We start from the raw sequence: 17,852 nt of genomic DNA on the forward strand, positions 1-17,852 counted from the left end.
CCCCATCGGTTGCTTAAAGAAGTGGTCCCCTAGCACTTCTAGTGAGAAAACTATGGGTTTGGGAACCCCCATTGAGTTAAATGTGTTGTAATGTGCACTAGAAATTATAAAATGTTGGTAGAGCTTAAAGGGAGCAGTGTTCAGGTCCCTTCATTGTAGAGATCAGTTGGGGGTCTGCTACCGCTACCAGTGGAAAGATCTGGTACATCTTAAAAGTAAAAGGACTCTACACTGTGTTCCAAATTATTATGCAAATAATATTTTCTCAGATTTTCCCAAATTACCTATATGAATTGCAGTCATTGTAATTTTCCAGTCAAATAACTATTAGAGTACAATTGAAAGGTTTTTGTACAAACTGCCTATGATAACAGTATATTTTTTAAAAAATAAAAAACTCAAACTGCACTCAAAATGCATGTTCCAAATTATTATGCACAGCAGAGTTTTCAACCTTTTCATTTTAATAAAGAACAAAAAAATGGTCATTTTTGAAATTATAAGCATTAGCAGGTTATTACCAACTGAAATCAAACAGTTTTCAACTCAAAACTTTATTCTAGGTGATGTTACATTTGCACATAGGACCCCTTGTTCGAAAGGAGCTTCTGAACTCTCTCGTCCATTGAATTTGTCAGGTTTTGGATGGTTTCTGCTTCAATTGTTTTGCATGAGGACAGAATACCCTCCCAGAGCTGTTGCTTAGATGTGAACTGCCTCCCGCCATCATAGACACTCCTTTTGATGATGCTCCAGAGGTTCTCAATGGGGTTGAGGTCAGGGGAGCATGGGTGCCACACCATAAGTTTGTCCCCTTTTATGCCCATAGCAGCCAGAGATGCAGATATGTTATGTGCAGCATGAGACGGGGCATTATCATGCATGAAATGATCTCGATGGTCCAGATGGATGGAGTGGAGGATGGCTGGTTGATGGACACCCCATGCAAACACGGCTACGGCGCTAACAAGGAGGAGGTGGAGTAATGTTTTGGGCTGGAGTCATGGGGAGAGAGATTGTCGGCCCTTTTAGGATCCCTGAAGGGGTAAAGATGAACTCCATAATGTATGTTGAGTTTCTCAAACAGCACTTCCTTCCATGGTTCAAGAAGAAGAACCGTGCATTCCACAGCAAGATCATTTTCATGCATGATAATGCACCGTCTCATGCTGCACATAACACATCTGCATCTCTGGCTGCTATGGGCATAAAAAGGGACAAACTTATGGTGTGGCACCCATGCTCCCCTGACCTCAACCCCATTGAGAACCTCTGGAGCATCATCAAAAGGAGTGTGTATGATGGCGGGAGGCAGTTCACATCTAAGCAACAGCTCTGGGAGGGTATTCTGTCCTCATGCAAAACAATTGAAGCAGAAACCATCCAAAACCTGACAAATTCAATGGACGAGAGAGTTCAGAAGCTCCTTTCGAACAAGGGGTCCTATGTGCAAATGTAACATCACCTAGAATAAAGTTTTGAGTTGAAAACTGTTTGATTTCAGTTTGTAATAACCTGCTAATGCTTAGAATTTAAAAAATGACCATTGTTTTGTTCTTTATTAAAATGAAAAGGTTGAAAACTCTGCTGTGCATAATAATTTGGAACATGCATTTTGAGTGCAGTTTGAGTTTTTTATTTTTTTTTAAATATACTGTTATCATAGGCAGTTTGTACAAAAACCTTTCAATTGTACTCTAATAGTTATTTGACTGGAAAATTACAATGACTGCAATTCATATAGGTAATTTGGGAAAATCTGAGAAAATATTATTTGCATAATAATTTGGAACACAGTGTATTAGAGCCTTCCAAAACAATATAGACAGTGTGTTACGCTCATGTCCGTACTGTTTGCTGTGAGTGTGGTTAGTGGTCCCACTGGGCCACGAACCGAGGAGTGCCTGGAGGGGCGTGACTAGGGACCTTGCCAGATCCGACCACGGATGCACAGCGGCTTAATCGACTCTGTGGTCAGAGGAGGGACGTGGGAGGTGGCCCAGGTGCTACTCCAGGTCAGACCCCAGTCACACAGCTGTTGACCCACACTGGGGAATGCAGGAACGGGCAGGTTTGGCCGGTATGCAGACAGATGGGTACTGGCAGGCACGACTGGTATGCAGACAAGTGGGTACTGGCAGGCACGACTGGTATGCAGACAGGCGGGTACTGGCAGGTAGGTAAACAGGCTGGATAGGGGCCAGTACAGACTGGGATACAGGAACAGAGCCGCAGGTGCGGAGGGGAAGTGGAGCAGGGCAGAGCAGAGCCGCAGGTGCGGAGGGGAAGCAGAGCAGAGCCGCAGGTGCTGATGGGAAGCAAAGCAGGGCAGAGTCGCAGGTGCGGAGGGGAAGCGGAGCAGGGCAGAGCAGAGCCGCAGGTGTGGAGGGGAAGCGGAGCAGGGCAGAGCAGAGCCACAGGTGCAGAGGGGAAGCAGGGCAGAGCCGCAGGTGCGGAGGGAAAGCAGAGCAGAGCCTCAGGTGCGGAGGGGAAGTGGAGCAGGGCGGAGCAGAGCCGCAAGTGCGGAGGGGAAGCGGACAGACAGGACAGGGCTCTGTTCACATGGAACAAACAGGGACAAGGAAACACAGGAGGTAGATACGGAGGCAGGGAAACGGGACAAGCAGAACCAGATACACACAAGGTACTTGCTAAGAAGTAGCGAGTGGACACAAAACTCACAAACAGAAGTACAGAGACAACGAGTAGGAGTTAGGTACTGGTTCAGACACTGCAGGACAAGGGAAGGATCGGACATGGAGACAAACAGGTAACGGGCTAGGACACAGTTCAGACAGGAACTGACACAGGAACGAGATACAGGAACAAGCCTGGGCATTCAGCCCCCAGGGTAGCGGAAATAGACTAGAAGTCACAGATACAGGTAACAGGCCTGGGTACTCAGCCCCCAGGGTGGCGGAAACAGACTAGAAGTCACAGATACAGGTAACGGGCCTGGGTACTCAGCCCCCAGGGGGCGGAAACAGACTAGAAGTCACAGATACAGGTAACGGGCCTGGGTACTCAGCCCCCAGGGTGGCGGAAACAGGCAAGATTCAGGACAGGACCTGGCAACTCACAGTTGCACAAAACACACTGTGAAAGTTGGCGGTCTTGCATGGTGGGAGATGGTAAGCCATGCCAGCACGCTGCCAAGGATGTTACACAGTGTTAGCTAAAACACGTTCACTTCTTGCTCATACGTGTTGTCTTCTACAACCTTGCCTTCATATGTGTATACCTTTTATATACAAGGGGTGTTCTTGTTGCGAGAAGTTATGACCTATCCAAAAGATAGGTCATATTTTCTAGATCACGACCATTTTGATCCCCACCGATCGCCAGAAGTGGCCTCTTTTATCCCTGTTAGAATGGAGCAATACAAAACTTTTCACTCTCTATGAGACTGTCAGAGACATCAGAGCAGAGTTCGCAAGCAAGTCCCATTATGAAAGAATGGAGCGGCTGACAAGCATGCACAGGAGGAATAGAAGTACGGGAAAAACATACATGTGTACTAACAGGGCTGTGGAATTGGAGTCAGTATAGAATGGGCCAACTCCTAAAATATATAATAAATTGGGTACAGTAGTTGAATGCAGTTTGTGGGGAATATTTTTTCATAAGAATTTGGGAAAGTTATGAAATGTCCTATAAATGTCTGTCCTATTCCTGATCTAAGGGTCTAGACTTTTAGCGGAGATGAATCTGTGCTACAGTAAATTGATCACTTAAACATGAGCCATGTATGAGGAAGGCGGAGTTGGAGTCGGTGTCATGGAAATTGAGGAGTCGGAGGTTTGGCTTACTAACTCCACAGCCCTGGTACTAACACCAGAAGTAAAGAAGGAATTAGAACTAAAGTGAGTTTGTCAGCACAAAATGACTGTTCAAACCAAGCTCATCACTTCGTTGGGAACATAGCCCTAATAAAAAGGTGAAAAGAAAAAAATCACTAACAGAACAAAGAGCTTCCCTCCCATTCAAAACGCGTAGATCTGGTGTCTCATTCCCCCCCACCCTTTTTTCATTCTGGTTTTAATGATTCTAAGGCCACGGCCCCACTATCAGTATTTGGTCAGTATTCGGTCAGTATTTTTTCTCAGGAGTGGGAGCCAAAACCAGGAGTGGGTGATTGCAGAATTGGTGACTTGTTTCTATTATACCTTTTCTCTGATTGTTCCTCACCTGGTTTTAGCTCCCACTCCTGAGAATAAATACTGACCGAATACTGATCAAATACTGATAGTGGGGCCGTGGCCTAATAAATGTGATGTTTTAATTACACACCTATTTTTTGCGGTTGCTGGAACCACAATTTTCTTTGCATTTTTAATAAAAAAGGTACCTTTTCGTGTCCAAATCTATTGTTGTGTTTGCCAGAAACAGTTGTTTATTCAAATATGGTAATGGGATATCTGGTATACCCTTGGAGCTGTTTAGTGCACCTACCCACTTACTTGTTTTCTATCTGGTTAATAGGAAACAGGGGGTGGTTATTAATGGAACACACTCCGATTGGGTCACAGTTAACAGTGGTACCACAGAGGGTCAGTATTGGGCCCTCTTCTTTTTAATATATTTATTAATGATCTTGTAGAGGTCATAAAGAGAAGAATTTTAATTTTTGCAGATAATGCTAAAGTCTGCAAGGAAATGAAAACCAAAAAGTATAATTTAATATGACACAGGGATTTACAGCTAGAGGCTTGGGCAGAAAAATGGCAATTGAAGTTTTATGTAGGTAAATGTTTAAGGTGGTATTCTTGGGGAGAGGAAATAAAATGTACAATTATGTAGTAAGTAGTAAGACAGTGGGTAAAACGGTCACTGGAAAAAGACTTTAGCGACCAGCACCAGGCAGCTGCTGCTAAGGCACTTAATGTCATAGATGCTTTTGACAAGAACAACTCAGTAGTGCAGTCCCATTTATAATATTGTGGACAACTTTGGGCTACAGTGTATAAGAAGGACCTAGCTGAACTAAAGCAAGTGCAGAGGAGAGCGACTAAGGTTATTAAGGGGCTGAGTGGACTGTAGTATCAAGACTGGTATGAATTTCTCCCCTCGTATTGGGTAATTATCACCTGCCTCACAGGGTTTTTTCCTTCTTAAATGTTAGGATTATAGGTTCAATTTGATAGACCTGTTGTTTTTTTTTATTACCTTAAGAACTATGAACAGTGCCAAACTCTACTACGGGCTGTGCATGCTATTGCAGCTCATCAGTCATACACTGCCTATGGATAAGTATAAAAATCTGAAGCTGAAAAGATCTTTAGCATATTTGGAGCACATGCAGGTTTTTTCACAGATTTGACACAGATTTTACTCTGTGCAGTGCAAAGTGTGAAATCTGAATTGATAATCTGCAACATAAATCAAACTAATGCAGGTAAATTTGCATGCAGATAGTTTACACAGCATATCCATCCTGTTTGAACATACCCTTTAGACCATACATGTCAAACTGTGGCCTGTGGGCCAAATCTGACCCGCAGGGTGGTTATATTTGGCCCGCGGCACCAGAACCACCACCCCTATATGGGGCCATTATTCTGTATGGAGGACTATGTGGGCCCATTATTTTGTATGGAGGACTATGTGGGGCCCATTATTCTGTATGGAGGACTAAATGGGGCCCATTATACTGTGTGGAGGACTATGTGGGGCCATTATTTTGTATGGAGGACTATGTGAGGCTATTATTCTGTATGGAGGACTATGTGGGGCCCATTATACTGTGTGGAGGACTATGTGGGGCCCATTATACTGTGTGGAGGACTATGTGGGGCCCATTATACTGTGTGGAGGACTATGTGGGGCCCATTATACTGTGTGGAGGACTATGTGGGGCCCATTATACTGTATGGAGGACTATGTGGGGCCCATTATACTGTGTGGAGGACTATGTGGGGCCCATTATACTGTATGGAGGACTATGTGGGGCCCATTATACTGTGTGGAGGACTATGTGGGGCCCATTATACTGTATGGAGGACTATGTGGGACCCATTATATTGTATGGAGGACTATGTGGGGCCCATTATATTGTATGGAGGACTATGTGGAGCCCATTATACTGTATGGAGTCGGGCCCATTATTCTGTATGGAGGACTATGTGGGCCCATTATTTTGTATGGAGGACTATGTGGGGCGCATTATTCTGCATGGAGGACTATGTGGGGCCCATTATACTGTATGGAGGACTATGTGGGGCCCATTATACTGTATGGAGGACTATGTGGGGCCCATTATACTGTATGGAGGACTATGTGGGGCCATTATTTTGTATGGAGGACTATGTGAGGCCATTATTCTGTATGGAGCACTATGTGGGGCCCATTATACTGTGTGGAGGACTATGTGGGGCCCATTATACTGTGTGGAGGACTATGTGAGGCCCATTATACTGTGTGGAGGACTATAGGGGGCCCATTATACTGTATGGAGGACTATGTGGGGCCCATTATACTGTATGGAGGACTATGTGGGGCCCATTATTCTGTATGGAGGACTATGTGGGGCTGTTATTCTGTATGGAGGACTATGCGGAGCCATTATTCTGTATGGAGGACTATGTAGGGCCCATTATTCTGTATGGAGGACTATGTGAGGCCCATTATTCTGTATGGAGGACTATGTGAGGCCCATTACACTGTATATTGGTTGGCTCATGACTTTGTCCAAGTTTTTCATTTTGGCCCTCTGTGGGTTTGAGGTTGATATCCCTACTTTAGACCGTGGGTCTCAAACACGCAGCCTGCAGCCAAGGATGGATTATAATGTGTGCAGTCTGGGGCCTGATGCTTTGGGGGTGGCCTATGGTAGTCTTTTTCACCACCCTTGGCAACGCACAGCAGGGAGCATTCCTGCTATTCCTCTGCAAGCATAAGCAAGTCACAGAGTACCTTCAAGAAGCTCTTCTCATCTTCCTTCCCCATAATTTCTCTTTGACTCAGCCAGCGCATTGACATCATCAAACCTCCCCCATCATTTAGTAGATATCTGGCCAGAAGAGGATGGAAGCTGAGCTGCGAAGGACCATCTAGAGAATTAAGTAATTTTTTTTTAACACAGTAGGGGAGAGCACAATATGGGTGGGGTGGGGATGGGAGAGAGGACATGTAATTCTAACGAATAGGGGGAGGGTGGGATTAAGACATTAAATTATTATTAATTATGAATTAGGTGGATGGTGGTTGAGAACATGGAATTGTAATGAATTGGGTGATGAGGGAACGTGTATTTGTCTTGAACTGGGGGGAGAGGACATGTATTGCAATAATTTGGGGGAACATGGAATTCTAATTGAGGGAGAATATGGAATTGTATTTAATTGGTGAGGGAGAGAGGGCATGTAATTGCAATGAATTCGAGGGGGAGAGAGTACATGAAAATGTAATGAATTGAGGGGGGAATGGATTTGCAGTGAATTGGGGGGGGCTTGAGAACATGTAATTGTAGTGATTTGGGGATGGGGCATCAGAGGAAGGACTGACTTGTTATTGCAAAGTATTGGGGATGGGTGGGAGAGAGGACATGATATTTCAATAAACTGAAGGGAAGAGAGGACATGAAATGGCTATGATTTGGGGAGGGAGCATGGAATAGTGCATTGGGGATGTGGGGGGGGGGTGTAAGAGAGGACATGGAATTAGAATGAATTTAGGAGGAAAGCACACAGAACAGGGACTTGTAATTATTAGGCGAGGTTAGGGACAGTCACTAATTACCGTAATATTTTTATTTCCCCAGGTTAAAGTGGCTTATTATAGTTAATGGGGCACAATGCTGGCTTTGAATGGTGTGGTGCATATCTGTACTCAAGGGTGCAGCATGGTGGACTTTTGTCTCTGTCGCTCCTAGAGATGTCGTCTTTCCCCAGCATATTGTACAGGCCCATGTATCGATGATGGTGCACAATAATAAATGGAGTATCTTCACTCCATATTCTGCCTTGGTGGTAGCATAGTCTTTGCTTTAGTTGGTGGTCCCGTTAAATTAAATGGCTTACATTGTCTGCACTCTGTTGGTGGAAGCACATGAAACTAAAGCAGGTGTGCTGTATTTTTTTACATTATTTTCATATATGACAAAAAATAAGAAAAAACTTTGAAATGAAGGATAACGAAACCCACCCTGTTGATTTGGTTTCTAGTAAAAACAACCTCACCCTCTGCGTGTCCGACTGGAAAAGTATAATATGTTCTAGTCTGTCTGTTAACGACGGCTATTATAATTTCCGTGTATATGTGTTATGTAATATGTGTGTACTTCAGTCTCCGCTCCTCTAAAGAATAAAAACTGTTATTTCTGATGTTGTGCTTTGAGGTCATTGGTGAAACTTTGGAGAAGGCCATTTTATACCAATGAGCACCACTGAGCAGTGAAATCAGTGAGGTGGAGGCTACACATGTTTTGTCGATGAGGCATCCAAAGGCAATACAGCTGCTGGACAGAGAAAAATAGGAGATTTGTAAAATCAAACTTACATGTGCAATTAACACGGATGAGCTGCCTTTTAGACTGATTGGTCTCTTAGATCAAAAATGATGAGGTCACCCCCGCTGACTGACATGCAACGTGTAGGCTACGATTAATTCACAGTCAGCACCACGTTCTTCTATGTTGTCTGTTCCTGGGACCAGATTACTGCATTGAAATATTCTAAAAATACTAAAATTGATGATCCTTCATAGTAACAAGATGATTCTGAGCAAAATTACTAGCAAACTTTCACTCATGGACCAACCGAGGTGATATTCATCAGAATATGAGCCACCATAACTGTTCATTTAAGGGAAAACTGCATGTATGGCCTTTTATTTCTGTTTGCTTTTGGGTACTGTTATTGTTTTTTTTGGGGGGGTACAGTCATTTCTTTTTTGGGTACTGTTAATGTTTGTTTTGTTTTTGTATGCAATTATTGTTTTAATTTTGGGTGCAGTTATTGTTTTTGGGTACTGTTATTGGTTTTGAGTACAGTTATTGTTTATTTTTTTGGGGTACAGTTATTTGTTTTTGGGTACAGTTATTGTTTTGATTTTGGGTACTGTTATTGATTGTTTTTGGGTACTATTATCATTATTATACACTAGCATTCAAAACTTTGGGGTCATTTAGAAATTTCATTATTTTTGAAAGAAAAGCACATTTTTTTCAATGAAGCTAACATTAAATGAATCAGAAATACACTCTCTACATTGTTAATGCGGTAAATGACTATTCTAGATGCCAGCGTCTTGTTTTTATTGCATTATCTACATAGGTGTATAGAGGCCCATTTCCAACAACCACCACTCCAGTGTTTTAATAGTACATTGTGTTTGCTAACTGTGTAAGAAGGCTAATGGATGTTTAGAAAACCCTAGAAAACCCTTGCACAAGTATGTTAGCCCAGCTGAAAACGGTTTGGCTGATTTGAGAAACTATAAAATTGACATTCCTTTAAGCTAGTTGAGAATCTGGAGCATTACATTTGTTTGTTCTATGAAATTCTCAAAATGGCCAGAAAAAGAGAACTTTCATGTGAAACTCGACAGTCTATTCTTGTTCTTAGAAATGAAGGCTATTCCATGCGAGAAATTGCCAAGAAACTGAAGATTTTCTACAATGGTGTGTACTACTCCCTTCAGAGGAGAGCACAAACAGGCTCTAACCAGAGTAGAAAGAGAAGTGGGAGGCCCCGCTGCACAACTGAGCAACAAGACAAGTACATTAGAGTCTCTAGTTTGAGAAATCGACGCCTCACAGCTCCTCAACTGACAGCTTCATTAAATAGTACACGCAAAATGCCAGTGTCAACGTCTACAGTGAAGAGGCGACTCCGGGATGCTGGCCTTCAGGGCAAAGTGGCAAAGAAAAAGCCATATCTGAGACTGGCTAATAAAAGGAAAAGATTAATATGGGCGAAAGAACACAGACATTGGACAGAGGAAGAAAAAGTTTTATGGACGGACGAATCAAAGTTTGAGGTGTTTGGATCACACAGAAGAACATTTGTGAGACGCAGAACAATTGAAAAGATGCTGGAAGAGTGCCTGACGCCATCTGTCAAGCATGGTGGAGGTAATGTGATGGTCTTGGGTTGCTTTGGTGCTGGTAAAGTGGGAGATTTGTACAAGGTAAATGGGATTTTGAATAAGGAAGGCTATCACTCCATTTTGCCACACCATGCCATACCCTGTGGACAGCGCTTGATTGGAGCCATTTTCATCCTACAACAGGACAATGACCCAAAGCACACCTCCAAATTATGGATGAACTATTTAGGGAAGAAGCAGGCAGCTGGTATTCTATCTGTAATGGAGTGGCCAGCGCAGTCACCAGATCTCAACCCCATTGAGCTGTTGTGGGAGCAGCTTGACCGTATGGTAGGCAAAAAATGCCCATCAAGCAAATCCAACTTGTGGGAGGGGCTTCAGGAAGCATAGGGGGAAATTTCTCAAGATTACCTCAGCAAATTAACAGCTAGAATGCTAAAGGTCTGCAATGCTGGAATTGCTGCAAAGGGGGCATTCTGTGACGAAAGCAATGTTTGAAGGAGAAAATTATTCTTTCTAATAAAAATCATTATTTCTAACCTTGTCAATGTCTGGACTATATTTTCTATTCATTTTGCAACTCATTTGATAAATAAAAGTATCAGTTTTCATGGAAAACACAAAATTGTCTGGGTGACCCCAAACTTTTGAATGGTAGTGTATATATATTTTTTTACTAAATATTATCTGAACTAATATACTGTATATCTGCAAATGGAAAATTAAGTAAAACATTTCTGTTCACGCCTTCTATCTGTGGTGCTTTATCAGTGACACCAACAAAAAGGATTCTGCTTATTTTTCATTGAGCCATGGAGCTTCTAGTTACATTTTTTTGCTTTAGGATAAACATATGTTCCCTATAAATATACAGTATTAATGTGAGCAAATGGGTTTCATTAATGATACCCTTTCTTTAGTTTTTTATTTATTTTTAAGTACACTGCTCAAAAAAATAAAGGGAACACTGAAATCCCACATCCTAGATATCACTGAATGAAATATTCCAGTTGCAGATCTTTATTTCTTACATAGTTGACTGCATTGAGAACAATAAAACCTAAAAATGATCAATATAAATCCAAATTAATATCCCATTGAGGTCTACATTTGGAATGATACTCAAAATCAAAGTGGAAAATCAAATTACAGGCTGATCCAACTTCAGTGGAAATGCCTCAAGGCAAGGAAATTATGCTCAGTAGTATGTGTACCCTCCACGTGCCTGTATGACCTCCCTACAACGCCTGGGCATGCTCCTGATGAGGTTGCGGATGGTCTCCTGTGGGATCTCCTCCCAGACCTGGATTAAAGCATCAGTCAACTCCTGGACAGTCTGTGGTGCAACGTGGCATTGGTGGATGGAACGAGACATGATGTCCCAGATGTGCTCTATTGGAGGACAGGTCTGGGGAACGGGCGGGCCAATCCAAAGTATCAATGCCTTTATCGTGCAGGAACTGCTGACACACTTCATCCACATGAAGCCTAGAATTGTCATGCATCAGAAGGAACCCATGGCCAACTGCACCAGCATATGGTCTCACAATGAGTCTCATCCCGGTACCTAATGGCAGTCAGGGTACCTTTGGCTAGCACATGGAGGGCTGTGCGGCCCTCCAAAGAAATGCCTCCCCACATCATTACTGACCCACTGACAAAACCGATCATGCTGAAGGATGTTGAAGGCAGCAGAACATTCTCCACAGCGTCTCCAGACTCTGTCACATGTGCTCAGTGTGAACCTGCGCTCATCTGTGAAGAACACAAGGCGCCATTGTGGAATCTGCAATCTTGGTGTTCTCTGGCAAATACAAATTGCCCTGCACGGTCTTGGATTGTAAGCACAATACCCACTTGTGAACGTCGGGCCCTCATACCACCCTCATGGAGTCTGCTTCTGACAGTTTGAGCAGACACATGGATGTTAGTGGCCTGCTGGAGGTCATTTTGCAGGTCTCTGGCACTGCTCCTCTTGTTCCTCCTTGCACAAAGGAGGATGTAGCGGTCCTGATGCTGGGTTGTTGCCCTCCTATGGCTCCCTCCATGTCTCCTGGTCTACTGGCCTGTCTCCTGGTATCTGCTCCATGCTCTGGACACTGTGCTGACAGACACAGCTACCCTTCTTGCCACAGCTCGCACTGATGTGCCATCCTGGATGAGCTGCACTACCTGAGCAACTTCTGTGGGTTGTACTGTAGACACCGCCTCATGCTACTGTACCTCTAGGGGTGAGAGCAATGGGAAAATGAAAAAGTGACCAAACAACAGCCAAAAAGGATGAGAACAGGGAAATGGTGTGTGGTCACCACCTGCAGAACCTCTCCTTTATAGGGGGTATCTTGCTAATTGCCTATCATTTCTACCAGTTGTCTGTTCCATTTGCACAACAGCAGGAGAAATTGATTCACAATCAGTGTTGCTTCATAACTGAACAGGTAGATTTCACAGAAGTGTTATTGACTTGGAGTTGCATTGTGTTATTTAAGTGTTCCCTTTAATTTTTTGAGCAGTGTATTATTGTCCCAAAAGCCAGCTAAAGGTTTTGCAAAAATTAAATCAAGCACTGAACATGTATAGTAGAAATTATATTCAGGAGACTGCAACTGTGAATGTTTCTCTATTTTCTTAAAGCAAGCTTTCAGACATCCCCTTATTAAGGCTTACTTACCTCCATATATGACATTATGTAACATTACCTGATGTGTGTGTGTGTATATTTTTTTTTTTCGCTAGTAGTTTAGTCATCTGTATTTTATAATGCCCTTGCAGTAATAAAATCAACTTTCCATGCACAATGCTCCTGCTAGCCTGTGATAAACTAGTATTTGTACACAGCAGAAGGGAGGAAATCAGGGAATGTGTCCCACACTACCCACAAATCCCTTTAGTCATTGTAGCGAAGTTATAGTCACATATCACAGTGCTTTTGCTGTAATGGAGGTTTACTGAAATGCAGCCAGGAGCAGGCATTAAGAAAAATAATAGGAGCTAATCATCCCTTGAATGTACCAACTTATTGTCAGGCTATAGCTCCTTACCCCCTGAGGATGCCATGGATGGAGTAAAATGTGTGAGGGAGGGCTATGTAAAAAAAAATTAAGTAGCAGCAATATTTTCCACTTTATCTATGAACTGTCATGTATTGCAGAAATAGCCAATGAATGACAGTTGATAAATAGTAATCATCAATAGTATCTAGCAATACAATGTACAGGAGCATTTTATCAAATATAAGCCTATGAGCTGGATACCATCAATTCAGTTTTTGGGACTATATTAAATCAAAATAGGCTGCTAGGTGAGCACCATGGAAATAAAGGGTCACAATTGGTTTGATCACACTGGCTATTGTATCATTGACTCCATATAGCCCTCCTAATAGTATAATGGCCCCCCACATAGCCCTTCAAATTGTATAATGGCCCTCATGTAGCCCTCCATATAGTATAATGGACCCCACCTGGCCTTCCTTATAATATAATGGGCCCCGCATAGCCCTCCATATAGTATAATGAGCTCCACATAGACTTCCATATAGTTTATGGGGCCTTACATATCCCTGCATCTGTATAATGGCCCCCACATGGCCTTCCATATAGTATAATGGGTCCCCACAACGTACTCATTGATTAAAATAAAAAAATACTCGTCTGCCCCTGTTCTCTTGCGGCTCCGGTCTCAGCAGTGAGTGTTCTGAAGCTCTGCACAGCTCTGCGGCTTCCTGTTCCATCATTGTTTCATCTTTGCTTTCAAATTTATCGTCAACCAGGATGTAGATACAGTTGAAACTGCGATGCTGGGTGGGGGTGGGTGGCCTTTGCGGCCTCATTGACTGCCGCTATTGGCGATACGCCACTTAATCTGGAGGAATTTATTAAAGCTTTTATGTCTCCCTAATGGTGTAAAACCATCACAAATTTTAGCTTATACCATTTTTTCACAAGAATTGTGACCCTTTCTCAGCGCTTTTCAAAAGGATTTGAGGAAGGGACATGGCCAACTTCAGTCCGACAAATTTGCCTTAGTTTATGCCGGGAATTCTGCAGAATGGACCCCTGTAGATGTGCCAGCTTTGAAAGGGCGCCTGTCATTCCAAGAAATGTCATTTACATAGTGTTTAAATTCCTCTTTAGCCAGCTTACTGAGGCAGCGGCTATAGGGGAAAAAGTAAAGGTTTTTTCTTCCCAGCAGCCTCTCGTTTCCAGCATTTAAAACATGTCTGGCCGCCTTACTGGAACAGCGGCTACAGGGAGAAAATTTTTTGAAAAAGAAAAAGTTTTGACTGCAGCTACTGACTTCCAGTCATTGGTGCGGTGCAGGGAGCTGTTACAGTCACCGATCACTATACAGTGAATATGCTGTAATCACTCCTCGGCACATTGATTGACACCCTGCTCTGCAGCATGTATGTATGTAAAGCAGGCTGTCTCAATCAATGTGCAAGGGAGTGATTACATCACACTCACTGTATAGTGATCGGTGACTGTAACAGCTCCCTGCACCGCCCTGATAACTTGAAGCAAGCAAACTGCAGTCAAAACTTCATTTTCTCCCTGTAGCCGCTGTTCCAGTAAGGCAACCAGACATGTTTTAAATGCTATTTACCTAGCCATTAGCCCTATATCGGCAGGTAAATTGTGTTTTTCAAGGTCACAGTTTCCTTTTAAGGAGGATCTGACTGCAATAATTAAATAGTATGCAGTAAGCTCCCCTATTAGTGTCTGCAGGTTAGCAACATTTTATCATTTAACTTTGCCTATGCTAGGGATTTCAGAAATTGACTTCTGATCACTAGAGACAATTATTAAAAAAAGTAATCCGAGCAGAATTTTAGACCTTTCTAAATTAAAAAAGAAAAGAAAGCCTGTTGAACTTTTAGTCCATTTTTGGTCTTGTTTTAGATATTTAGATTTTTTTTTTTTTATATCTGATTTTAGTTTCTGAAGATGTTTCTACGTGAATGAATAGATCAATTAACTTTTAGAGATGTATCGTTTATGCCTACTGGCATTAAATCTGCTATGTATCCCAAATGAATCTCTGATTTCTACTTCCTTTGGTTGCAGATTCCAGAGTCTAATTGCAGTTAAAATACTTCAGTTAATGCCAGAACCTCGGTGATTTAAAAAAAAAAAAAGTGACCAATTTTTTTTTCTAACCATATCCCATTGCCATCAATCATGCTTGACAGCATCCTCCTGCCATTTGTTTGTCATCAAAGGGTTAACATTCCCCTCCCCCCTCTCCTTGAATATGAGCATAACCATAGATATGCATGCAGAACGCACAGTTGAATGCTCATGATTTTTCTGGCCACGTTAGGGCACATTGGAGCAAACAGTTGGAACCAGTAATGGGATAATTGGAGACTTGATTAAGCAGAAAAGGAAACTCTACAATTACCCTCAAAGTTAACAGGGGAAAGTTAGATTTCACAAACAGAAAATGTCCCCCTATCCTAACCAAACCGGAATCGTTGTATAGCCGCGCGGGAGGAAAACCACAAATATTTTATTTTGATATTTTAAAGTGTTGATTACCACTTTGCTAGAGAATTCTAGGGATTTAAGCCTTCATGTGGGATTTGTAGTTATGTGGTCATCGGCAGTGCCAGCGGTAGAAATCTACACAAGGTAGAGTCGCAAAAGTGAAGTCAAGAACCACAATATGATGGAGCGATCCAACCTGAACAGCAGAAAATATAAATTACAGATCTCAGCTGGTGTTTTGCAAGTGACAGTAAATAAATGGAAGAAACTGTAAGCTTTATTTTTTTCTGGCATGAGCTACTGAGCTCGGTGATTGGCTGCAGTGGTCACATTTGCTGTGATCATGATCACCAATGTAGCCTTTAAACAAAGACCAGAGCAGTGGTGGAGAGACATCGCTGGGGCAGCGGAGGGTAAAGACTCTGTATATTATTTTAACTATTGCAAGGTGAGAGACTGAAGAAACTTCTTCACGGAAGACTACTCTAGGAGAGAGTCACACGGCCGTACAACTTGGACGAGGATCCGAACGCAATGCTCAAACTGGCCGTCAGCTCTTCCTACCCGAGCGTGGCAGCTGCATAGAAATGCATGCTGTCATGCTCCTGTCGGAGGAGCCGACTGCCAGTCCAAGCATTGCTTTGCGATTTTCGTCCGAGTTGTACTGCCATGTCACTCTCCCCTTAGAGGGGACATACACTTTTAGGAAAGTGGGTCCAATTGCTGTAAAATACCTAAGATAATAATCAGAGCAGGTACTTGCCCTCCCCAGGTCCAGTGTCCAGCATCAACTCATCACCGCTGCTTAACTCTTGGTGTTTTCACTGGTGATGACACTCCTTGCCTCTCCAGGTACTGAGCTCAGCGACTGTACCTAACTGAGCTCAGCGACTGTACCGAGTAAGACATGAGCCACTGAGCTCTCTGATTGGCTACAGCATACGTGTCAAACTCCGGCCTGTGGGCCAAATTTGGCACCATTATTCTGTATAGAGGACTATGTGGGTCTATTATTCTGTATGGAGGACGATGTTGTGCCCATTATTCTGTATGGGGGACTATGTGGGTCCATTATCTGTATGGAGGACTATGTGGTGCCCATTATACTGTATGGTGGACTATGTGGGGCCCATTATTCTGTATGGAGGACTTTGTGGGGCCCATTATTCTACATGGAGGACTATGTGGGGCCCATTATTCTGTATGGGGGACTATGTGAGGCTCATTATTCTGTATGTAGGACTATGTGAGGCCCATTATTCTGTAAGGAGGACTATGGGGGGCCCATTATTCTGTATACTTGTTGGCCCGCGACTTTGTCCATCTAATGTGTATGGGGGCACTGGCTGATTGTTGGGGGGAGAGGTTGTTTTCGGACAACTGATCTCTTTGTTCTTCCGGAAATAAACCACTGGCAGAGATATCTGTTGGCGGCTTTCTCATAGCACAGAATCGCTCGGTTGAACAAGCAGTCCTATGTACCACAAAGATGGCTGAGTGAGTGGTCGAAGCGTTGTTCGGCCGACAGCCATCTAATGTGTATGGGGGCCTTAACATTTAAACCAAGATGTTTACATCATCTACTCATCAGGCTTGGCTTGGGATCTGCCATAGACTTTTGACACCCGAGGATATGCAGGGGAGTCAATGTGATGCTCCATATGAAAACCATAGACAAACCCTTTTTTTCTTACATAATTTTTATGTTGTAAGAACAATTTTTGTTGTCTTGTTATCCATTTTAGAAAACCCATCAACAGAACCTTCACGTACCTTGTATGTCATTGGTAAACCTGGACTTCCAATAAGAATAGGATTTTGTATGGATACATTAGACAGATTAAATATTGAGCATAAGTCCCAGCCTTTTCGAAGCCTCGGAGCCTGAAAAGAAGACACCAGTATTTTAAGTGGCACATGATAGGGGGGACTATGCTATGATCGAAAGTATTTTTACCATTGCAAAATGTTTGAAGTATCTTGCAATTTTTCAATGATTGGTACATAACAAAATGTCACTGTGAGACCCCAACCTTAGTGTCCATTACTGGTCAGTATTTTTGGGGGGATTTGTCCTACAGTTTGCACTGTATGCCGTGAAACTTTCGGTCGCTGTTTATCTCCATATATCAAAATCACTTTTCTTCTCCACGTCCTCACCTGATTTATTTCACCTCACTCTCTCTTCTTCCTGGTTGTGACTTTTCCTTTGCCCTCTTGCCCTGTTTGTTTAGCCTGCTTATTATTCAGCCTAGGGGGCAAGAAAGGAGGGTCTCCCACAGGAGTTCTTAGATCCGCTCTTATAATTTAGTA

The 17,852-nt window shown here is 42.9% G+C and overlaps 1 protein-coding gene across 4 annotated transcripts in view; it reads left to right on the forward strand.

Moving 5' to 3' along the window:
* SLC25A21 (solute carrier family 25 member 21) overlaps positions 1–17,852 on the forward strand; it is a 420,995-nt gene that overhangs the window by 185,695 nt on the left and 217,448 nt on the right. The window lies entirely within an intron of this gene.

This window comes from Phyllobates terribilis, unplaced genomic scaffold (assembly GCF_046119375.1).
Source record: "Phyllobates terribilis strain yellow unplaced genomic scaffold, ASM4611937v1 Scaffold_7__3_contigs__length_470593459, whole genome shotgun sequence".
Taxonomy (NCBI): Eukaryota; Metazoa; Chordata; class Amphibia; order Anura; family Dendrobatidae; genus Phyllobates; species Phyllobates terribilis.